We start from the raw sequence: 6,349 nt of genomic DNA, 5'->3' as shown, positions 1-6,349 counted from the left end.
TCCCTTGCTCAGGGCCCGGGAGTCCCACCTGAGGCTGGCAGTCCTGAGGTCCTGACAGAGTGCTGCTGCTGCTTCTGGTCAGGGTCCCATGGAGCCCGATGCCAGCTTGAGGCAATCTGGTATGGGTTTCATCCAGTCTAGGGTTATATTCAGAGCCTCCTAACTAGACTACGTCACCCTCATTCTTTCTTTCCATCACCTGCCAATACATTAGCTAAGCAAGAGGAGCCCGAGGAAGTTCCACGGGCTACTCTGGGCAGCCCGTGCGAGAAACATCTAGGAGAGCACAGAGCAGCCAGTGTTACGTTCAAATACAATTGCTGTTTACCCTCCTTTTTTGAGCGAGAGGGTTTAGAGCCTAGAAACAGGACTGCTCCGCTACAGGCCATCTTTATGGCTCTGGTAATGAGTTCATAAATTTCAACTGGCTTCCCCAAAGCCAGCCAAGCTCTTTCTAAAATCTCAGGGTACGCTGGTGCTGACATGGGGGCTGCAGACAGTGAACACACAGAGTAAGCAGAGCCAATTTCCCTGTGAGAAGGTTAATGTGTTCCATGCTTCCTATAAAGACAATGCTTTCTAACTTCATTCTCAGATGAATATTACTGGAGGATTAGTTTTATTTGCTTTTGCTCGTGCAGATTTCACTGTTTTATGAGTATTCTGCTTCTTCATGGTGGGAAGAAATTTGAGAGCTTTCTCATGTCCTGATTTAAAGAAATGACTCTGGCTGTAAACCTAATCCATCCTAATGCCTCGTTCCCAACTCCCACACCTGTTCTTGAACCTCATCGTCTAGAAGCTTCTCCTAAATGGAAAACCTCAGACTTTTTACCTTTGCCCACGCTACACACTCTGCCTCACAGGGCACAGGCTCTGGCGTTGCCTGGCTGCACCCACTCACCTCTGGCGATTCAGTTGTAACGTCACCTCTTCCTAAGCCTTGTTCTGACCGCCCCTCTCTCCTCTCACTCATTGGTAGCACAAATACTTTTGCTTCCGATAGATTTCCATTCCAGGAATTGACTTAACACTGACTGTATCTTAAAAGGGTTTGCATTCTCAGAACAGACCAGCAACGAGGTAGATGTCCATAGAAACAATGCTGTCTGAATGAATAGAATCAGTGGAGAGAACTTGAGTTTGGACTCATCAGCCTTGTATGTGAAAACCTAGCTTACAAGTTAGTAGTCATGTGACACTGAGCAAATGAATGTTTCTTCGTTTCACTGGAAGCATTTGTGAAATGAAGCTAATAACACGACCTGCCTCTACGGGTCTTGCAGAATGGGACTAAGATAAATACACCAATCCTCCGCCACATACTAAGGACTAAGTAAAGTGCATTCCCACCAGTTGTCTGTCAGTTTGTCACACTGTGGATGCTTGTATATTGCTGGGCTGCTGACAGCTTGGCCACTGGCATTGTTTGCATGAAATAGAGCCAGGGTGTTCCTTACAGGCAATGCTGTAAGACTTGGTCTTCCATACTTGGGACATACCGTCAGGAGAGGCCACTCCCTCAAGAAGGACGTCCTGCGAGGTAAAGTGGAGGGGCGATGACAGAGAGCACGGCCCTCGATGAGATGGGCTGACACTGCGGCTACAACAACATCCTCAGCATCATGACACTGGCAAAGGTGACGCAGACCGGTGCAGTGCTTCGTACTGCTGTGCCTCAGCTTGCCGTGGTCAGAACCGGCTCCGTGTCACCTTACAACAACCAAAAGTGCATTTCTGGTTTCCATGTGTTTGTGTGCTGACCTTTTCCAGTGAGACCCCCTGCTGAGGAGTTGCATTTCTCCCTCGGGTGCACTAAATTAGACTCTCCCCAGAATACCTGCATGGATATACCAGGACATTTTGTTGAAATGTCCATTCTGAGTCAGTATGTCTGAAGTAGAATTGCCAGTTTTTAGCAAGATGCCAAACTGGAATAAACCAGTCGTTGGAACCCACCTGCTCCATGGGAGAAAGGTGAGGCTGTGTGCAGCCCTACAGACGTACAGCCTCAGAAACCCGCAGGGACAGACCTCCTCTATCAGCCAGAGTTGACTTGCTGACGGAGACTTTGGTTCCTTTGGTTATTATTATTATTATTATTTATTTTTGAAGCCCTGAAAGAGTGAAATAGAAGCATCTTGTAACTGGCTATTTGGCCTTCATTAGACAATGCCTTCCTTAAACAATGTATTTCACTGAGCAATTCAGCTACAAAAGGCCTCTTTGAAGTGAGGGTTAAAGTGCGGTAGCCTCAAGCTGGGGTATCTTCAATTGCCTCCGTGAGGACAAAGAATTAGGAAGACTAAGAAGAAGTGATGCGTCTGAATTATGGGGTTGGTTGGTGTTGCATTTACCATGGAGCTTCAAAAGAACTAGCAGGTCCACCCTGGTGCCACAGCCAGACTGCTCCTTAGAATCAAGGCAGAGAGACTTTCCCTCACCTACTGTGAACATGTTAACCGGAAAGGCTAGTCCCTAGAGAAGAGCACCATGCTGGCAAAGCAGAGGGGGAGTGAGAGAGGGGAAGACCCTCCAGGAGATGCAACATGGATTCAAAAACATCAATAGTTGTGAGGATGGCTTTTTCCCCTTTTCTGGTAAGCCTAGTGTTGCTATATTTCAGAATTGACGCAAGGGCAACTAACCGGCACAACCCACAAGCACCACAACCCCCAGCAGCTTTCTTGCTCACCACATTCTTGCTCCCTGTTGGAATTCTTCCACGTGATTTTGTAAAAGTCTTTTGTCAGCTGAACAAAGTACTTGTTCTTTAGTAACTTATCTTTAATGCTTGAACCGCTCTGATTGGCCTTCCCATTTCCTAAAACGGTCTGCAACAGACGAATGCATGTACCCATCTTGAGTCATTTGTTTCGGAGAAGATAAGTAATTGATGAGTGTGTTTTAAGTTTTACAAATGACACCATCAATTTTTCCTGTCACCCTACAATTTATCCCATCATGCATGGGTCCTGCAAATGTTTGTCATTTGACTGACGGTTTGGGAATGGAATAGCACCAGGAAATAATCAGTCAGACACATGATAGAGCCAGAGAAAAGGGGTGCTTTAAAAAGTAATCGAAAAGGAATCCAAATTGTAAAATATTTCATTCAACAACTAAAACATCCAAACTATCTGGGAGATTTAATGGCTCATCTTATCGCTGCTGAGAAGAAAGAAATAATCTATTCTCTGTAGCTCTGAATACAGAACAGTGAAAACACAAAGCTTTGTAATATTTCCAGCCTCTTTAGTTTGTGTTCTGCAAGGCAGAAATGAGGTTTCATATTGTTTGACTAAAATGGGAAATATTGGAAAATGAGAGTCTGCATACTAATAATTAATAATAAATTCTTGCAATTACCAGACATCTTTCATCCCAACATCCTTAGGAGTTTAGTATTTTTCCCAAAGGCACAGTTTAGTGCCCCTCTCGTGGAATTGTCTTACAGCATTCTGACGTGGAGAATCAAGGCAAAATAGCACTTAACATTGAAAGACTGAGCCACTGCAGCAAGACTAAACACAAAGTTCATTCTAGTAAACTCTGCTTTTTTTCTTTAAAAAATATTGTTTTTGAGAAGCTCATAAAGTCAGTTAAAGCTCTTAGCCTTTCCTACAGCCATTGCTCTGCGACTCGGACCGGCAATTTGTTGCCATGATAGGTCAAATTAATTCTTCATTTTTATGCACAATCATGGCTCTTCTCTTTGCTGGCCCACTGGGACATATATTAATCATTTTTTAATAGCCCATTAGGTGTAGTCATATCCTGTGGCAACTAGGTCTCTATTAATTTTAAAGTCTTTAGCTTTATGCAGCATATCCAGCAATAGGTTTCTCCATCTGCTTAGGTCCAGAGTTAGCTGGGAGATAATGGTCAAAACAGTCCTTTGTAAGTTCTCATTAGATCACATATGTGTGGGTGGGTATAATATTCTAAATCATGTGTGTTAACTATACAGAATATAATAGTATCATTGTTACAAGTGAATGTCTGTAGATTACTCAAAACATAGTCGTTAGTCCAACATCTATGTACTAGATACAAAGTATGAATTAATGTCAATACATAACATTCTCATCCTTCAGCAAGCCTGTTTCTAATAAATAAGTCTAGCTGCATCTTGAAGAATCTCTTTTTTTCCTGAAACTTGATTCATGTAGTGCATAATGCTGAATACTTATAAACAGGATACAGTACATATTAAATTTGGGCTTGGTAGTAACTGTTTGGTTCCAAAGAAAATTTTCATTTATTGAACATCACTATACCCAGCACATCAGCTCAGGTAATTGTCACAAGAGGTAGGGATTATTTTCAAATCTTTCGATAAGAAAGCTGAGCCTCAGAACAGTGAATGACCTCCCCGAGCTGAATGATGTGCCCAAGGTCATTCAGTTAATAAATTAAGCCTAACTGAGATTTCACTTTGTAGTCAAGGAATTTTCTAAAAGTATTATCATCTACAAGAAGATGAAATATTAAAATGTAATTAATGCAAAAGAAATTAGATTTGAGATTTTCTGTGCAATAACTGAGGAGCCCTGGTGGTGCCATGGGTTAAGGGTTGGACTACTATTATAAGATCAATGGTTCTAACCCGCGCGCTGCTCCTGGGGATAAACATGAGAAAGTCGGCCTCAGCGAAAACAGACAGAAATCCTGAAGAGCAGTTCTTCCTTGTCCTGGAGGCTCACTTCAACAACTGGTTTGAATCCGTCAGGTTATGTAACTAATCCGTAATCAAGCCAGCAGGAATTCTAGCCACCAGGCCCACTTACTGTCAATCACAGATTAGGTGAATAAATATAAATAGAATAAACATTCACATGAAAGCAATTTTTTTGGTCATGTCTGTACCTTATAAGTGACTGACCACATATGTCAATGTGTCGATCTAAAGCTTAATTTTTATCCCATAGGGTGAAATAAAACTCATTTATTACGTTAGAATTACCAGAACAAATCAATCTTCATGTGTTATATGAAACCTTGTTGCCATTATTGATGGATTGTACAGTAGTATGATTGTGATTTCATCAATTTAGCAGAAACAGCTTTGCTGTTGTGCTAGATTATAGATGATAGAGATGAATACCACAGTCATCCAATCTGTAGTAACTAACGGACATACTGATGGCTATTAGATGTTGGGTTAGGAAAAAGTAAAGTAGATATTCATGTCCTTGGGCATGTTACTTCACTTATCCCAGACAGTATTTCATATTAACTGTTTAAATTGCTTTCCTCTGGCTTAAAGGAGCTCTGCTGGCTCTGTGGGCGAGGTATCGGGCTGTTAATAAGAAAGGTTGATTGTTCCAACTCCCCAGCTCCTCTTCAAGAGAAAAACGAGGTTCTTAGGAAGATCCACACTCCCCGGAATTCTATCTAGGACTGCTATGAGTCGGAAAGGACTCGATGGGAATGATGGGTTTTATGAATAACTCACATCTGGAATTTTAATCCTGTACCATAATTTTTTACTTGAAGAATTTTGGCAGCATTTATTGACCTACACTATTAATACACATCAATTGTCAGATAGGCAGAAGCAAAAAGAAGTAAAAAGCGGATGGCTAGCTGTTAAGAAGGAACCCTCCTGACCTAGAGGGCTGTGGGGTCGAACTGCTAACTGCAAGGTCAATAATCTGAATCCATCAGTTGCTCTGCAGGAGAAGGATGCAGCTTTCTACTAAATACAGAGTTACAGTCTTGGGAACCCACAGCAAGAATATGTTAACACATCTCAAATGGAGGAAAATGAAGAAACAACTCAAGCACTGAGTTGCAATTTTGAAAGATTCTATGGACAAAATATTGAATGACACAGGAAGCATCGAAGAAGATGAAAAGAATCTACAGAATCACTGTACCAAAAAGAACTAGTTGGCATTCAAACATTTCAAGAGGTAGCAGATGATCAAGAATCACAGGTACTGGAGGAAATAGGTTAAGCTACACCAGACACATTAGCCAAAAGAAGGCTGTAGGAATCGACCAAATGCCAGCTGAAGAGTCTCAACAAGCACTGAAAGCACGTACTGGTCTGTGCCAAGAAATTTGGAAGACCAATACTTGGTCAACTGATGAATAGATCCATATTTTTACTTATTCCAAAGAACGGTGACCAAATAGAACGCAAACATTATAGAACAGTATCATTGCTATCACGTGCAAGTAAAACTTTGCTGCAGCTCATCTGACAATGGTGGCAGCAGTACAGTGACAAGAAGCTGCTAGAAATTCAGGTTGAATTCAGAAGAGGACACAGGACAAGATATATCACTGGTGACGTCAGATGAATTTTGGCTGAAAGCAGAGAAGAGAAAATGTTTACTTG

This window comes from Echinops telfairi, unplaced genomic scaffold (genome assembly GCF_000313985.2).
Source record: "Echinops telfairi isolate 266 unplaced genomic scaffold, ASM31398v2 ScPeMD7_443;HRSCAF=831, whole genome shotgun sequence".
NCBI classification, from domain to species: domain Eukaryota; kingdom Metazoa; phylum Chordata; class Mammalia; order Afrosoricida; family Tenrecidae; genus Echinops; species Echinops telfairi.
Note: the sequence above shows the minus strand (reverse complement) of the source record.